This window comes from Grammomys surdaster, unplaced genomic scaffold (genome assembly GCF_004785775.1).
Source record: "Grammomys surdaster isolate TR1022 unplaced genomic scaffold, NIH_TR_1.0 267, whole genome shotgun sequence".
Lineage (NCBI taxonomy): Eukaryota > Metazoa > Chordata > Mammalia > Rodentia > Muridae > Grammomys > Grammomys surdaster.
The window spans coordinates 1,170,486-1,190,033 of NW_021604708.1; positions in this window are offsets into that span (position 1 = coordinate 1,170,486).

Sequence of the window (19,548 nt, forward strand, 5' to 3'; positions counted from 1 at the left end):
GGAGGGAGGGAGGGAGGGAGGGATGGAGGGAGGGAGGCAAGCTCTCTATGGATCAAGGAAAGCAGCTAGGTGACATAAATCACCCATTCAGCAATGATGAATGGGGCTGTGAGTACTGCTCTTGTGGACCTAACATCTGTGGATAAAGATTATACAACTGTGCACTGCATCCACACATTTCATAAGCAAGATGATACTGGTCAACTCCTCAAAGAACTTGATCTGCCAAAACTCACATGGGAATAAATGAACAATCTGAAAAAAAAATATGTGGATCTTAAAAATTGGATCTATAATCTAGTCTTCCAAAACAGAAATCTCCAGGAAGGATGAGTTCACCAATAAGTTATATTAGTTAATTGGGAATTTTGTTCATTTGTTTGATGGGGCTGGGCACAAATGCCACAACCATGTATAAAGGTAAGAAAAAAACCCAATGGAGATGCTTCTTTCCTTTGATCGTATGAGTGGATTAAGTCAGATAGTTGGGCTAGGAGGCACGTACCTTTATTCTCTGAGTCTTCTTGTTGTTTAATATCAGATGTTTAATTACCTCTAGGTAAATTCTTACAAATCAAAAACAGATTTACTTCCCAGTGCATTCAATTAGGGTAGAGTTATTCTAACAGCCAAAGCAAACAAAGTCTCTTGTGATCTGCTCAGCTTAGGAACTGATCTGACTGAGGCATAGGAAGATGAAAAATAAAAGAACGAGGATGGCAATGATATAGGAAAACTGGATCAGGAGGAGTGTGTGCTTTGACAACCATACCAGCATCTCTCTAGAAACTCAAAGTACTAAGTTTATACATTTGAAATCAAAGAGGCAGGTTTATTGTGAAAGCTGAATGAGAAGATCAGATTATTATGTAGAGCTGAACAAGGAGTCAGGTTTAGTTGCTGTTGGTAGAAGTTCTTTGTAGGGGAAAGGTCTCAGGCAGTAAACATCTGGCATTTGGGGCCCTTGATATGGCTGTGCTCTTAACAGTACCCTTTTACTCAGGTCTTTGTCCGCTCCTCATCATGAAAACTGTAGACATCTTTCCTGAAGTACAAATGCATTCCAAAAGCTGAATTTATTTTGAGTCACAGTCTTTAATTGTGGATATGAAAATGCCCTGGAAATAATAAAGGTAAAAAGAAGTTGTTTACAAACAAGGCATTATATCCTGTATGCTCTGTTGTTGTTAAATAAATAGAAAAAAAAAAGATGCTGAGCTGTCCATCATTCCTTTCCAGACAATAACTGGATTTTCCAGTAGCACTCCCTGACTATTCCTCCTGAGCTGAATTCTTTTGTGAACTAAGCATAAGAAGCTCTGCAGCTCCGCTGGAGGCTCAGAAAACAGCTTGGGAAATCTGTCTCCTGTGAAATGAATATGCCCAGGGTTTATGGAAACTGGAGGTCGCACACCCACGGGCATGTACTGGGAATGCTGGAATGGCTACCACCTGATATGTGCAGAGGGGAAGCGAAAAAGAAAAATGTTCTTTAAACCTCATGACTTTTTGAAAGAAAAAAAAAGGTGGTGGTGGGGGGGATCATTTCCCCACAAGACATATGGAAACAACTGCTTTCCTGAAAATGTAATGTCTCAGGGTACGGACCAAACCAGTCAGTTTGATAGATAGCAGCAAGAAGAGAAATGTATGAACATTTCTCTTTGGGCCAAGAAGCAATAATGTGTCTTACTAGAATTACTGCCTCTATTAAAACTAGATACAAGATATTAATTGTGTTACATAGGAGTTGGGAACAAGGGCTAGACAAGACTCCAAAACAGCATGGAAACTGTCACTTCTCAGCTCAGCCTTCCCTAATTAAGTCCCAATGGGGTCCCCTGTTCATTTTGGTAATGTGTACTTCTCGGGATAAATGATATTTAAATGCGTAGAAGATTCCTGCATTTAAATTGGTCACCAATTAAATTCTTACCGAAGAGCAGTAACTGCAAATTGCTAGCCATACCTCTGACATCCTTCTTTTTTGTTTTTACCAGTGTACAGTGGTGAATGGATGGATCCTCTCTGCACCTTCAGAGCAGATGATCACTATAGTAAACGCTAGCATCTTCAAAGGTTCCTCAGGACTAAGTACCTAAATTCAGTATGAGGTCAGACATGGCAGCACCTACTCACTAATGCCAGAACATAGGAGGCAGAGGCAAGAACATTGCCCCAAGTTCAAAAGTGGCCAGGTTTGCATATTGAGTTCCAGTCAAGCCAAGGCTCCACTGGGAAAACCTCATTCAAAAGCAAAAACAATAATTCCATCTGAGTAGAACAAGACTCAGAATGGTAACTATTTTAAATCCTCATCTGTAACTTTAAGTGTACTCAGTTTGAGTAGAGTTTCTTTGCCTTAAAATTTTCATCTAATTTGACAGGACATTGTTTGTCTTCCAATGCATAGGTTCCCCATCTACAGACTCAATAAGTCATGGACAGATCTAGTGGAAAAACCACTATGTCCGAACTGGAAGTACAAAGATTTTTATTTCTTGTCATTATTTTCTAAACAATGCAGTAGAACAATTACTTACATATCACATACATTTCTCATTGTGTGTGATTCAGAATTAAGTTCAAAAAGTCTTTCTGCTTATCCAAGGCAGACTCTGCAACTAGTCCCCTGTACACACTGACATCCTGCAGCCAACATCCTACATTTCCTGAGATATGTCACTTCTTTCTTGCAACAATTCCAACGTTGAATGACACTACTCAGCACACATAGTGCTGTGTCCTACATGGTTCCCCTTCCCTCAGCTCAATCTCTCTTCCTGTGATTTGTCACAGTTCAATGTTTACCTTCAAACGGGAATCTTGTTTTCATCCCATAGGTAGTGATTCCATTTTTTTTCATGAAAAAAATAATAATAAATTTAGATCCAGAATTTAAATTATAAAAGTTTTCCATTGATGCTATCACAGGAACATGCATGCTTGTGCGGGCACCCGAGTGCGCACTTGCACACACACACAGACACACAGACACACAGACACACACACACACACCCCTCAGCCATAATGTACAAAATGATAAGTTTAAAAAGTAGAATTTTTTCCCAACAGAAAAAGATCCTTGCTGGGAAACTATCAGAAAAAGATTCTTGCTGGGAAACTATACAGGAGAGAGAGAGAGAGAGAGAGAGAGAGAGAGAGAGAGAGAGAGAGAGAGAGAGAGAGAGAGAAAGATTCAGAGACAGAGACAGAGAGAGAAGAAAGAGGGGAGAGAGGAAAGAAATGAAATTAGTAGACCCTAGTCATCATCTGCTTGACAAAGGACATCTGACGTTGTAATTGTGATATATGTTTGGATATTTGGGACTCAATCTGTCTTGAACTAAAAGTAATGCACTAGTCTAGAAGGAAAAGACACACTCACCATTAAGTTGGCCACTTTAATCCCCCAGGGCCTTGCATTCCTTCCTGCCATTCTATTAATAAAACAAAAAAGTCCTTGACATGCATCTATTTTATATAAATATTCCACAAGGTACTGTCCTGGGTAATAAAGTCTCATTAGCAATTGTTAGCAGAGGCCCTGAAGCTCCCAAGAATTCATTTTCTGACAGTGGAAAGAGACTCACCCATCCTCCCCATTTCCAATTTCAGATGCCCTAAAGTGAGAAACAAGAGGTTGGAAACAGAAGGAAGGCAGTGTCTTTTGGAGGATCAAGAACAGTCACCCAATATCAGTTACTGAGCAACATGTATAGATTCGAAAAGCTACCATTGTAAATGTCATCCTATTCTTATTGACCTGTGAAGTGCAGTATTTTGGTAAGTAAATGGTAGGAACGGTCTACTGATTTCATCTCTTTTTGTTTTTAATCTTAATTTCCGACAAAATTAGGGAGACTTGTTTTTCTGGTAAAAATATAAAAATCTTTCTTTTTTATTTTTTCAAATTCATCTTGCGTGTGTGTGTGTATGTGTGTTTATCGTCATGCTTGTCCTTTGAAGTTCAGAAAACAACTTTGAATTTTGCCTTCTACTTGTTTTTCTATTATAGACACCAGACTAACTCTCCTGAAAGTTCTGGGAGTTCTCTTATCTTCCTATAGGAGCTGTGAGATTAAATTTTTTTAAAATTAAGATTGTAATTTGAATTATATAGAGACACATACATCTGTTTATATAGGAATGATCATGTGGGTACAGTGCCCTTGGAAGACAGAAGAGGGCAATAGATCTTGGAGCCATAGTTTATATAGGTGTGACAGTTTATATAGGTAGCATGAACACTAGGAACTGAGCATTAGTCTTCTGAGACAGCAGCACTTCTCTAGCCCTGAAATGCTAGCATTATAGTTGTGTGTGTGTGTGTGTGTGTGTGTGTGTGTGTGTGTGTGTGTTTGTCTGTGTGTGCTTGTGTGTGTGTGTATGTGTGTGTGTGTGTGTGTGTGTGTGTGCACTCTACCATGTCCAGTTTTATGCAGGTTCTAGGCATTAGAACTAAGGATATCATGTTTGCATGGCAGGACAACATGTAGTTTATCCACATTCTTGAAGTCATCTAACATAAATATGAATGGTCATTGCTCCATACCTTGTCTATTTTTTTGTTGCTGCTGCTTTAATGCTGGGTCCTATTCAGTCAGGTGAACACAATGCGATTATGCCCAGTACTTATTGGATGCATTTTCTTTGAGAGAGAGTTTTATTATAAGTCTGTGCTTTCTCAATAATTAAGAGATAACTAGGTCATTAAGAACTCATTAATCTTCAGAATTTATTATCCCATGGGGTGATATGAGATGTTCAGGGGTAGAGGCTGTGCTTTCCCATTGGAAATGAAATAAAAGCCAGTATAATAATGAGCCAGAAATATGGACCAGATTCAGTTTATATTTTGACGGCAAAGCTCCCTATTAATTCAAGCTCGTTCCTTTTGTTTAAAAAAAAAAGATGACCTATCTTCCAACTGCAATCCAGGCACCGAGGTTTTTGTTGAACTTGTTTTGAATTGGGCCAAGAATATTACAATGTCTACACTGTAGTTTGGTTGAGTTAGTTAATTGCTAAAAATATCCTGGTTTTATTGACAGTTCCTCATCTTTTTCACATATACCTTTCTTGTTCCCACTCTTCTCTGCTGATGGAATTATTTTCCTTCCACTATTTCTAAAAACGTTCCTGGCTATCTTCAATTCCTTCAAGATACAAGGCTGTTTCATTATGTTAAAGTATAAATTCATTTCCTTAAGTGCTGCAAGTCAAAAATTTCTTAGCATCAAGAGTAAAAATTTTTCATTGTGTGAAACATTCATTACGGAGTGATCTCTTTCTTACCAAGTTGAGAATTTTACATCTTGCTGAAGGATCAAAGCCACTCAATGAAACTCCCAGAAATTTCCTACACAATGTGTTCAATGAAATAATGATCTTGGATGTCTTATGCCTGATGGTACAAGAGAGATTTCCTGATTAGCCATGGTTGCATGCAGTTAGGGTCAGCAGCAGGATAGCAGCTTCTACTCATGACCTGTGAAATCAGCCAGAGTACAAAAAGCAGGCTGCCTATTCTCTCTGTATACCAAACAGGCAGAAGAGCTCGTCTTAGCACTAGCTATAAGGATGCTCAGGCTGATGGAGAGTCCAACACTAGCTTCCTTCCAGGAAGCACCATTAGGTTTCAAAATCTCCTTGTCTACATCACCCTAATCAAGGTCAAATCAAAAACATACCCAGAAGCACATTATACACTCATGGTCATTTCTTCTGGCTCAGCCTCAGTAATGAAGCCATAAATCAAGTCTGCTCTGTGTGATACTTACATACACACACACACACACATACACACACACACACACACACACACACACACACAGAGCGAGAGAGAGAGAGAGAGAGAGAGAGAGAGAGAGAGAGAGAGCCAGCCTAGCTCATAGTTGAGTGTTCCTTCTGGCAGGAAACAGTCTAAGTAAGCAGAAGTGATCTTATAAAGGGCATTGAGAATAACATGTGATGTTTGCACAGTTCAAGGACACTCTGTAGAAGATAATTTTTACAGAATATTTTATATTAAAAAATGAAGTACCCTGTATTTCATGCCTCTGCTGCTGAACTTGTGTGGAAATCCAATGGGAAGATGTTTGGCAAAAGTCAAACACAAGATCAACACATTTAAAAGGTCGGTTATTAGTGTACATTAGCAGAAGACAAGTTTCCAGCATATGACCAGTTTTCACAGCCCGTTGCCTCCTTATTGTGAAAATTATTAGTTACTTTTCTGTTGCTGTGATTAAAAAAAATGACCCAAGGCAACTTAGGTAAGAAGGACTTTATATTAGCATATCATTTTAGAGGGATAATAGTCACTCATGAAGGGGAAGAATAACAACAGACAGCCAGAGCAAGAAGTTAAGGGGTCATATGTTCAACATAAGCAAGTAGGAGAGAGAGCAAACCGGATATAGAGTGGAGTTATTAGCTCTCAAAGCCCAGTCTAGTTATCTGCTTCCTCCAGGAATGCTATACTGCTTGTCATGCAATGAACTGACTAGGAGCTAGGTGTTCAAGTACTGGAGCTAAGCAGAGGACATCCAAACCACCACCAGCATCAAATAGCCATTGAGAATTTCTCCTTTGAAGAGAAGCCCAAGTCACTATCAGGATGTCTGAAAAAAAAAACTGGTGTCCGTGAAAGCCATTGCAAGTCACGTAAATACATCCCAATAAACTCACCAGAAATGTTTGCAAGTTTATGACTCTCCAACAAAAATAAAAATAAAAACCCACAGCTACTCCATCACCAACCAACTAAGAAAAGATGAGTTGTACCAATTTGCTTTTCTATTCCCAAGGTAAAATACTGACCTAGAATAACCTAGGGAAGGAGAAGGTTTACTTTATGTTACAAATTATAGTTCATAATTGAGAGAAGTCAGAGCAGGAGCTCAAGCAGTAACCTGGAATCAAGACTGAAACAGAGACCATAGAAGGCTGCTGCTTACTGGCTTTCTCTTGGTGCTTGCTCAGCCTACTTTCTTATACAAGTCAGAATCACCTGTGTATTGGATTATATTCTAATGCAAATGAAGACAGCTCTCATATGAGACAAAAGGGTTCCTGGGAGACCAAGAACCATTGAGCAAATAAGAACTTGACCACCCTGTCTAGTGGCTACCATCTGTTGTCCACTGAGAACTTTGGTCAACCCAGAGTTGTTTGGAGAAACAAAGAAGACATTTCCTATTCAGGCTTCCTACAAAAATGTGACATACTCAAGGATTCCCATCTATGTTTAAGGTGGGGGTTAGTAGTTACCATATATAAATTTTTTTTGATACTGTGAAAGCATAGGCTAGAGAGATGCATGTAAATATAAGAATGCCTGCCTCATAGCATGAAGATGTGAGTCAGATCTGTAATGCCTATAGAAAAGCCAGGCTTGGCAGCACACATCTGTAATCCCAGCCTGGGTAGCAGATGAGGCAGGGAGACTCACTGGATTCCATGGCCTTTATGCTGAACAAACATGAACAGAAAGATCACAGGCAGGAGCTTGCTGGACAGGCAGCCCAGACTAAAACAAAACAAATAAAAAAAGGGACCTCCAGATTCAGTGAGAAGCTGCACTGTAAGGAAATGAGACTGAGAGTCAAGACAGGACACCTGATATGCTTCTCTGGCCTCTACCTCTATGAATGTTCAAATAAGCACATGCACTATAATGCACACACGTGTGTGCATAACACACACACACATCAAAATACAACAAAATAAAAATAATGTTACAAGTATGATGGATGCTATTTAATATTTTTGTTACAGAGGTATCTCCAAATTGTGCAATCAAAGGTAGACAAGAATACAAACATCAATGTCAAAGCAATGTCAGAACATCATTTGTCCAAGAAAATGTATAAACAGCACAGAGCCTTGGGAAGAACCAGAACAAGCCAAGCATATTCTTAGCATTTGTCTGAGAAACTGAGCTACTCAAAACTGCTCTAAGATGCATAGCATTAGAAGGTCCTCTAAAGACTCTAATGAGGGAGAATGAAACTTTATCATCTTCAAAGTGCTTATTGAAATTAATATTTTTGCAATTATTTAGGCATCATTTAATCTTAATAAAACGTAAGTATAAGAGACCTCATTTAATGCATAGCAGCTAAATGTGAAATTCTTTTTCCAGAATAGAATGTTGAAGAGTAACTCACAGAAATCCAAAGATAGATTATAGCTGAAAGCCCATGAGGTAAAATGCCCTCCCTAAAGACAGAATCATGTATTGGGTTGAACAATGTATATAAATAATTTGATGTCTCATAACTTCCCCTTAGCAAGTCAATCCTATCAGGAGTGAGTATTGACTTGTTCTTCACATCTACCTTTCCTGGCTTCTGTCAAATTTAATGAATGATGATGCTGTTATTGATTTTTCTAGCAAAGGGAAATTAACAGCACATTGTTCAGTTTTGACCTTTACGTAATGAGCCGTGTATGCATCAAAAGCCTTTTAGGACAAGTTGTTGATCACAGAACTTCAAAATCAGCCTAATGTACACACACACACACACACACACACACACACACACACACACACATTTTAATGCTTCCCCAAATCCTATACAGGGGCCATTACCTTGGTAGTGCAGGGATTGAGATTCCACAGCAGCTCGCAAAATGTGGGAAATGGGCTATGTCTACTTATAATTCAAATACAATCTTTTAAAAGGCCCTGGGGGAAGTCTAGTTAATAGCACTCTCAAATAAAAGCCCTAGCTGTGCACCTTTATATAGAAATCTAAGTCCTGGAACATATTTGTTTAAATCATGGCTACTGGACAAAGCAGAGCCTGAGTATTACATGTTGTTGAATAAAAATTCTGTTTTCAGAGCCAGCAAGATGGCTCAGTCTATAAACTCACTTGTTGCCAAGCCTATGGACCTGTTTTATCCCCAGAAATAGTGTGGTTAGAGATGAGAAACGACTTCCAAATGTGATCCTCTGACCTCTACACATACCCCATGGCAAACGCATGCACACTAACAGAAAAACAAAACAGGTAAATAAAAGTATAGTAAATAAAGAACAAATTTAAGTTCCCTGTCACCAAACAAACAAAACTAGAATAAAATAAAACAAAAACAAACCCCTGAAAATTGACATTTATTTTCACTGATTTGTTATAGGTTGCTGTATACCACTGGGAACTGAACACAAGTCCAGTGCAAGACCATTGTCCTCTCTTAACTGCTTGGCCCTGAGTACAGTAAGGACTAATTTTTTTTTAAGTTAACAGCATCAAGAGGAAATAAAGTCTTAGAGGCATCATGAAATAAACCAAAGATCAGAGAATGAGAAAGTGACATAAAGCAGGTCACATAAGGAAATGGACCAGTGGTAATGGAAGGAAAGCCAGTGTCTGCTTGGAAGAGATATGCAAATGATTCCCTAGATGACTGACTGATTTGATTCTTTAAAAATCATAAAAAATAAATTCTAGACTGTTTTCAAATATATATTACTCTCTAATAATCCATATATCTCAGAACTAAAATGCATAAGCATTCCCTTTCCTTTGATAAATCTATTTGGTCGGTTTTAATATTTTTATGAATGTTATATTACAATAGAAAGTGCTTTGCCCCATTTTTAAGAAATATTTGTAGTCACATACCACGATTATACTCAATGAAATATAGAGAGTGTGCGCTTTCTGAAGTTTCTTTTAAAAAATATGCCATATGTTTTAGCTCATGTACAGCCGTGACTTCAATTTGAAGTCTGATTTTAGAGTCTGGAGAGATGGAGCATTTGCTGCTGCTGCTGCTGCCGCCGCTGCTGCTGACTAAAGCCTCATCTGACAGATCACAACCTTCTGTATCCCTACTCCAGAGGATCTGAAACCTCTGTCCTTTGTGTACATTTCTCTCACATGGTGTGTGCCTCCCCCCCCAACATACACAATTAAAAATTAATTTAAAACCCAAATTTGATTTTTTTGGTCTATAATCCATATAATAAATATCATCAGAAAGCAGAGAGGAGAGTTGAACGTCTTTTCCACTTCCTGTGGCAAAGAGATCTTTACGATTACATAAGGAGGTTGTTTCAAATGAAAGCTTTGCCACTCAAAAACTGACCTTAGTTCAGAGTTAAACCCGACCTTGCCATCACTCATCTATACAGCACTGACCTTAGCTGTACAAAGCTAGGGGGGTCAGCAGTTTTTAACTGGTTCCAGACCATATCCTGCATCATATTCTCTTCAGACTGAAATGACATAATCATGTGGTCAAGAGATAGGAAGGATAGAAGTGAACTACGAAGCCAACTTTGTAATCGTTTTTATAGAGGTCTTGGAAATAGATTGGTAAGTTATATGGGATGGAGGAACTATGGTCTCCCATGAGGCAAAGGATGGATCACGTCTTGCGGTAGTATCCAGTTTAGCCAATCTATAAGTGCATTTCTTAAGGGGCTAGCAGCCTGTAAAGACCCTTTAAGAGCTATGAGGTTAGGAATGGTTTTATTTTTATACTGATGATACATTGTAGTCACATGGTGCTCTTCCCTCTGAGGATCTTGGAGAGCTTTCTTGACATTTCCTAATTAACTTTTCTTGCAAGACTCAAAAGCATTCATAAGACACAGGAGGCTATCAACACAGTAGGCTCAGCAAGGCAGAATGACTTGGCTCTTCCATTCTTAAATTCTCACATTAACAAGAGGTTGGCTGTGCCAGTCAAGGCAAAATCCACAGAGAAGATAGCCACACACAGTTCAGGATTTCTAGAAATGAAATGCAAAAACATTTAACATTTTTGAGAGCAATATGTCAGCACGAATGAGTGCTAGCTTATTATCTACACTACCTTAAACTCCCAAGGGGATTCTGAAGAAAGATCGTAGAGGTAAAAACCTAAATGAAGAGCAATGGAAGGATGTACATGACAGTGCATTTCAGAAGGATGGCACATTCACGAGCAACCAGGGCTGTCTAGTAAGATACTATCCAGAAACAAAGAATGCACAATCCAACTTAGATATACTGTAGAGCTTCTTCACTTATCACCCTGGTTTTATTTGTTTCCATGATAAAATGCTGTAAACAAAAAGCAACTTATAGAAGAAACAGATTTTAATCCATCATTTCTGCGAAGTCAAGGCAGACCCTTGTCACATCTATAGTCAAGAGCAGAGAGAAACGGATGCACAGATGCTTAGTATGTATCTGACACCCAGGTGGTGGGCATCAACACCACAGCACACCTCATGTAGTGAAGAAACTGAGGCTCAAGTAATCATATGATCCCAGGAAGAACATGTATATTTGTCACCAGAGAATTAAGGTCCAATTATCCTTGGGACTCCAAAATCTAACATGAAAATTTCAGATTATTTAATGCTGGATGTGCTATCATGGAGAAATATATGATTTTAGTCATATTCAATTCTCTGTTGATATAAAAATTTCATAAAACATAAGACAAGTCTGTCTCCTAACCTTTCTTTTGTGTAATATATCTTGTTTATAATTTTACTATAACATGATTCAGAAAATATCACATCCTAGGTAGGTAAGGATTTTCTCAACTTCAATTATGTGAGATACTGGGGATTTTGTTTGCATTTAATGTCACAGGGCTTATTTTTTTATATTTTCACAGTTGTAGGAGAAGATTCACACTTATATACACAAATATATACATACAATAGTATTTAAACATAGATGACAGGCAAAGCAAGACAAAAACATGAAAAGGAGAGATGGAGAGAGAGCGAGAGTGAGAGCAAGAGAGAGAGACAGAGAGAGCTCTTTCACTCGATACTTTTTCTGTCTTTCTGGGACAGTTTTCATTTTCCTACTCTGTAGATAGATAAAATAAATTGATTTCTCTGCTATAATTATATTTTGGAGGTAAAATGTATTTGAATGTAAGGGATTTGGATTTTTATATATGGACAAATATGGTGTTAAATTTGCTGTTAAAATTATTGAATTGATCTTTTGTGTAGTGTTAGTTTATATTTTTCATGCATTGTTTTGGCATTTGAATAAATCTGACCTCAGCAAAAGAAATGGTTAGTGACTAGAACTGGAGAATTTAAGGGAGCTTGCTGCTATTGCTTTGGTGATCAACATCCATGGCATTTCACAATCACCTCAAACTCCAGCTCTAGAGGATTCACCATTCTCTATAGGCAACGTTATTCACACACATACATGCATACACTCTCACACTCACAGGCACACACCAAGAGAGAGAGAGAGAGAGAGCGCACATATAATTTAAAATAGAAATGAGTGTAAATAACATGTATACAATCTACCATTATCTTTTATATTATGAAAAAGTTGTGTAGAATTATTTATTGTCAATTTTTAAGAGAAATTTTTAAAGAAATATTGGATTAATATGTTCTAAATTTTTCAGTATGGAAAGAAAAAAATTATACTACAAATCAATTTTGTTGATAAGACTATTTAGGCAATCTGTTTCTTTTAAGTAAGCTATCAGTTTGCATATTTTAATTAGTTGATCACTTTCATCTATATCATAAAGTTTACTTTCTTAAATTGTTTATGGTGCTCAAATATCATCCCTTTATTATCTATATTAACTACAGTGACTGATTTCATTCTCAATTTTGACTATTTGTGATTTACTTTATTATTTATAATTATTTAGGATAGTTATTTTCAATTGTATCATTTTAACACAGTTTTTATGGCTTTGATTTTTCTCTGTTTTTCCTTATTCTATCTCATTGATGTTGACTGTTATCCTTATTGATTTCTTCCAACATAATTTATATTTAATTGATCTTTATTTGCTAACTTCTAAAAATGCTACTTTGATATATTGGCTTGGAAATCTTTCTTTTTTATCTAATATAAACCTTTAATATTTGAAATTTCCCCAAATAACTTCTTTGGTTATATTCTACAAACTCTGATGTTAAGTTTTCTTGTGGTTTGAAGTATTTTCTGGTGTGTCTTACATCATTCTTATGCATGTGTATAAATATAGCATTGGATATGTTAAATGGTGTTTGTTCTGTTGATTATTTCATAGAGTAATTTGTTTCATGTCTTGATCATGGACTTCGAAGCCCCCAGAAAGCTCAGAATAAATTTCTATTTATTTATATGAAATGTAAACTCTCTTCAGATTTGAATTTCTCAATGCAGAAAATAATGAATTTTTAAATTTAAGTACTAAGTCTTGTTATTAAAAAAGAAATGATATTTTGTAGCTGTCCATATTTTTTATAGTAAAAATATCTATATTTTTTAACTACTAGAATTCAAATAGAATTCTATCACTTTACCTTCCTTTTCCTTCCCCAGCTCCTCCCAGTTCTTCTGTCATGTCTCAGGCTTTGATGGAAATACAAACCTATGAACATTGTTAACAAACCTATTTTTGCTTAGATTTTTTTCTGTTTGCCCCCAAAATAGTCTGTTTATTCCTGTAAGAATGGGCTATATTTAGCTTGTGGGTTTTGTGAACGAACATGTTTGTCTCCATCTACATGTGTTTCTCATATTTTTTCTTTTGGCTCTTTTTTTTTGTCTGTTTTGTCCTATTCTGATTTGTTTGTTTTATCTAATTTTATTTTATTATGATATTTAGATGACTATTTTGTAACGAAAACCAGAGAGTGTTAGCATCTGGAGAAGAGAGGAGGTTGGGAGAAACTAGGAGGAGTTGGGGGAGCAGAAATCATAATCAGAATATATTTTATAAAGAAAAATCCATTTCCAATAATAGTAATAAAAACAAAACCAAAAAAACCTTAACACTATTTGTTTATGTTAAGAGTGGACAAATAAGGTCAGGTTACTTTCACACTAGGATTCATATTGGCAGGGTTATCTCTGTGTCAAAATTTTCAGTTTTGAAAAATAACAGAAAGCAGTGAATTGAAAACAAATGAAAAAGTGTATATATTTTCACCTCTGAAGAAAAGAAACAATAAATTATTTTGAAATATCTTTTATTTTTCATAAATCTTCAAGTTCTTCTGAAACAACACCCAAAACTATCACAGTGGCATATGGCCTTGGAGAACATCCCCACAGGCTTGGGTAACTGAGTACCTGGTCCCCAGCTGGTGGGGCAGTTCTAGAAGGTTTAGGGAATGTGGTATTGCCTAAGGAAGCAAGTCACTAGAGGTTGAGTTCAAGAGCTTAAAGTCATGCTCCTTCATGTTTACTCAGTATGCTTCATGATTATGATCTGAAGATTTGAGCTGTCAGCCTTATGTTCCTTCTAGCATACCTGCCCCTTTCTGCCAACCTCCTCCTGTGTCCTAGCTTGCTTTCCATTGCTGTGATAAAACATTGGCCAAAACATTTCCTTAACCAATGGAGGAAACATTTATTTGGCCTTTAGGAAGAAAACATTTATTTGCCTGACACATTACAGGCCAACATTGCTGCAGAAAATCAAGACAGGAACCCAGAGACAGGAACTAAAGCAGAAACAAAGGATTGCTGCTTACTATTTTGCTCCCCATGGCTTGCTTAGTTTGATTTCTTATGTAAGTCAAGACCTCCTGTCTAGGGCTGCCTCTATCCATAGTGGGATGGGCACTGCCATATCAATCATTAACTAGATTAAGAAAACACCTCACAGACTTGCCTACAAGCCTAGAGGGAATTCCTAAATTTAAATTTCCTTTTCCAGATGATTCTAGTTGTCATGCTGATAAGACCAAACAACAAAAAAGCAGCACACCTGACTTGATGATTCCTACACATAAACTTTTCCTCCATCAGCACTTTGGATCATGACATTTTATCACAACAGAAGAGTAAGGAATATATCACATTAGGTGCTTAGAAAAGACTAGATTAGACTGATATAGTTTCTCAAAGATAAGAGTATAAACAGACAATTTCTGCCTAGGGTTTACACACATAACTGGCGTATTCAATCAACAAGTGGTAATATAGATGTTAGTTCCCACTGGACTTTGTTTTGGCCAAATGCTAAGTTAAAGAAATTGGAGATTCCAGGTGAGCAAGACTTGAAGGTTTAAACCTATAATCCCTGCAATTGAGAGGTTCAGACAGGAAGAATGTTGCATGTTCCAGGGAAGCAAGTACTACATAGTGGTAAAAAGAAGCATATATATATATATATATATATATATATATATATATATATATATAGTAATGCATACACACACATATTACGTATATTAAATCTGGTTTGACTTCCTTCCTAAGCTTACATATTTATTCCTGTATTCCTAATTCAAACTTCATTTCAGCGGCTCCCCAATGATAAAACGGGCTCCTAAGATAGTCAGATATCTAATTAAAGGTAGCAGAGATTGCCTGGCGGTGAGGTTATTGAGCTCTATCAGCAGTGAGTATTCACAGAGGTCTCTGTAAATTTTTTTTCTGGAGCTCCTTAAAGTTCAGATCCTTCTTCTATGTAAGCTATGTAATCCTTATCTAGAGGGATAGATGCTGATCCAGAAGACATTCTAACTCAAATATTGTCTTCCTTCCTAAGAACAATGCAAATCATTTTTGTTTATATAATTGATTAGTTTCATTTTAGTAATAGATACTGACCCAAAGTTCTCACAAATACTAAGTATATGTTCCACTGAGCTACAACTGCAGCCAATAGACTGCTTTTAGACGGTTGCTTTGAGCTTTTAGGAAAGTCTTAGCATTCATGTTCTGGTTTGAATTTCACAGCACCGTGAATTATATCTCCAAAGTTTTTTTCCGTCTTTCATTCCTAAGGAAACAGAAACACAGTAGGGCAAATGAGGTTTGAAATTACTCTCTAGGGGATAATGATTACTTACATGTGACATAAATGCAGAAGAGGCGTTAAGTAGGGGAGAAGAGTCCAGTAATACAGGGGCAGAGGGACAGGAAGGTAAGTAGGGAAAGAGGATGGGCAACAGCAAGATGATGTGGCCTGGCTGTTGGAGCACTTCCTTACATGCAAGAAGCCCTGGGTTTGACCCCAGCTCTTCTTAAAGTAGAGTTGTAGTTCCAGCACTCAGGTGGTAGAAGCAGGAGGATCAGAAGCTTAAGGTCATCTTGTCTACCTAGTAAATATGAAATGTTTTGGGCTTATGAGACCCTATTGTCCACCATCATGTCCAATAGAAAAGAAAGTATGAAAAAGACATAATGAAATGCATTGCTTCATATGTTAACATTTAAAAAAAACTGATTCAAAAACCAACAATAGAAAGTGCTGTTTTTGAAAACAACACTCCTGGTTTAATCTCCTATTATATTGACATTTTGATGATGAATCCTTGAAAGAAGAGCATAGTATCTGGAGGAAGAAGTATGGATGTTACAATCTTAATATTCGAGGTTAGAAGCCTCATTACAGCATATCACAGGCAATAGAAAATTATACTATGTATGCATGATACATATTCTAAATACTATTTAGTCAATGTGCTTTATATCCCTAGGAACACAAAGAATCATCTTAGAGATCCCATTCCTCATCTGAAATTGTCACTGTGGAGCAGATCTTGTAGTCATTGAAGAGCCTGCTCTCTCCACGCTGATTCCAGCCGGTGCAGTTGGCTAGGAGTTTAATCTTTTAAGTAGGCACAGCTTTGCTAATCTTTTACCAAAACCACATGAGAATAGTTTGGTTAATCAGATAGGCCCCGAAGACTCAGCAGCTTCTTACAACTCATAATGTTTTAATTTATATTAACTGAATGATTTTATACTGCTAGCCTCGTAAACCAAAACATGCCCAGATTGAACCCCAGGAAAGCAAGGTATGTAATATTCTGCCAATGATGTTTTAAGCTATTCCATTTTTCCACTGGGATTGTAACTTCTAAAATAATGCCCCCCTCCTTACTCTTTATCTATAAACAAAAGTTTATACTAAAGACAATGGAACACACCAGTGTAGGACAGGAAATACTGCTTTTTCTGGTCCACTGTGTGCTGAGTTTCTGGCAGGCCAATTTTGGCATTAGAATAAAAGAATTCCATGTATAGGTTGGGTTTTTTTTTCAACAATTATCAGTGCTAGACATGGTTTTAAGTTACATTTTAACAGTGAGGTGGGGAGACATTGCCCCAGATGGTGAGCATAAAATGTGCTATAAATTTTAATGAAGCAAATAAGTCACTAACAACCTTCTAGCTAACACTGCCATGTTTAGGGCAGACCTTAATGAAGGAAAATTAAATAGGCACATGTAACCCTTCAGCCAGCACTGAGGCAGCCCAGTGTGCCTTACTAATTCTGCAATTCACACTGATTGCACAGTCCCTGGTCAGCTGCTTAACTACAACTGCTTTGTGTGGAATAAATAAATAAATAAATACATAAATAGTTTACTGTCCACTAAATGTCCCAGCTTGTAATGTGTGTTGGCAGGTTTCAGGTCACCCAAAATTCAAGCAGATTTCCTGTTTAATAGTGTCATTACATTTTAAACTCTGTGTGTGTGTGTGTGTGTGTGTGTGTGTGTGTGTGTGTGTGTGTGATTCTAATAGACAAAAACTTGATTACAATTTCTGAGGGAGGGTTTATAGGACCTCTTCATTTTTCATTAAAAACCTGGCAGAAGATTCTCAAAGTTAAGCATCATTAAGTGTTTATGAAACCAAACAATTAACTTGGATATGGTAAGTGAGCATCATTTTCTACATGAGATAACAGATATCTGGAAGGTCATGTGATGCATCTGTAGCACACAGACAAGAAATAGTAATCAACTCATGGTGCTTAGACTGCATGATTTAAAATGTTCACACATAATGATCCAATACACATACAAATCATTAAGTTCACAAAAAGTAGAAAAAAGGTGAAGGATGGTGCAAAGTACAGTGGATATTATTCTTAAATCCCTTGCTGTGATAGCTGTTCTTAACTGACATCCCACTGTAGAACACATAGTTAATGCAAGGTTTGTCATGAATCATTGTGGATCTCTATTTGGGCTTCAAGTAATCTTCTTTTTAATACTAATTCTAGCATGTCTATTGCTACTCAAATCTTATATCATCTCGCCCTCATCCTGAAGTAGCTGATAATGAGCTCATTGGAGGTAGGTAAGGATCAGGTCCACAGTATCTTGGCTTTGACAGTGATTATATGATTTGTTTGATCTTTGACCCTGATATTCTTTAGGACTAAGCCCCTTGCTCATTTCATGAGAATTTAGTTCATTAAAAAAAGATAACAGAACTTAAAATCCAAGTTAATTAAATCATGCAAATTACATTGTATCACACAGCTTTAAGTCCCACAGAGTGAAGACAGCAAGAATAGAGCCTTTGTATAGCAGTGCCCAATCACCATGCCTCCTACACTTCTGATATACACAGTGTGCAACAGAAGGACAATACCAGGGATGAAAACTCTGAGGGGCAGCCATTTGGTCTTTGTGCCTCACCTACTCATAACACAGAGAGTGCTCAGCAGACAGAGGGCTGTGTTTTCATAACAAATCACTTCATGTATGAATATATATATATATATTGTTTCATGTCTTTGCTTCATAAAAATAGATACAAATAAAAACATTTACGCTTTTCTCAGTCCAGCTTTACAAATAAGTACTAAGCTATCTCCAGACAGACTTAACATCATCAAAGCCATAATACTCTATGCAATACCTCATCTGACATATTGCCCTAGTAAAGTATTCTTGTTTCACAACCTATGCCAGTTCCTCTCAAAATATCTTTTAAAATCAATAATAGACTATTGTGCTTTCAGACTTTATGTCAACTTGACACAGGCTATATTCATTTGAGAGATGGGGAAACTCAATTAAGAAAATGCCTCCATAAGACTGGACTGCAAACTTATAGAGCATTTTCTTAATTAGTGATTGATATGGGAGAGCCTAGTCCATTGTAGGTGGGGCCAGCCCTGGGCTGGTGGTCTTGGGTTCTATAAGAAAAGAGACTGAGCAAGCCATGGAGAGAAAGCCGTCAAGCACCCTTCCATGGCCTCTACATCAGGTCCTGCTTCCTGGCTCCTACCCTGTTTGAATTCTTGTCTCAACTTTCTTAGATGATGAACAGGGATGCAGAAGCATGAGTTAAATAAACCTTTTCTTTTCCAAGTTACTTTGGTCATGGTTCTTGTCCCAGCAATACTAACCCTAAGACAACTATATATTTAAAAAAGAGAATCTAAATTATGTATTATTAAAGTACTTAGTACAAATTAGAAACCTCATATGGGCAGGAAACAATAAGCAATATATACGTAGCTGGGCCAATTGAACTTCCAAATTAATGTTTTACACATATGTGTTATCACACATAATAAAAGGAGACAGTCAAACTGTAAACTCATATTGGGTGGTTTCATAGTCTAGGTTTGACCATGAAAATAGTTGCATAACAATTACTGGCTGTATTAGCAGGCACCTTAAACTCATGGATCACTTTGCTTTGCTTTGGTTTAAAAGGGGCCTTTTTTTTTTTTAGCTCATTTGATTATTTTTTATTTTAACTAAAAACATGATTAGTTATCTAGGATCTTCTTCCTTGACCATTTGTCTGAGAGAGAAAAACATATATTGGCTATTTGATCTTACAG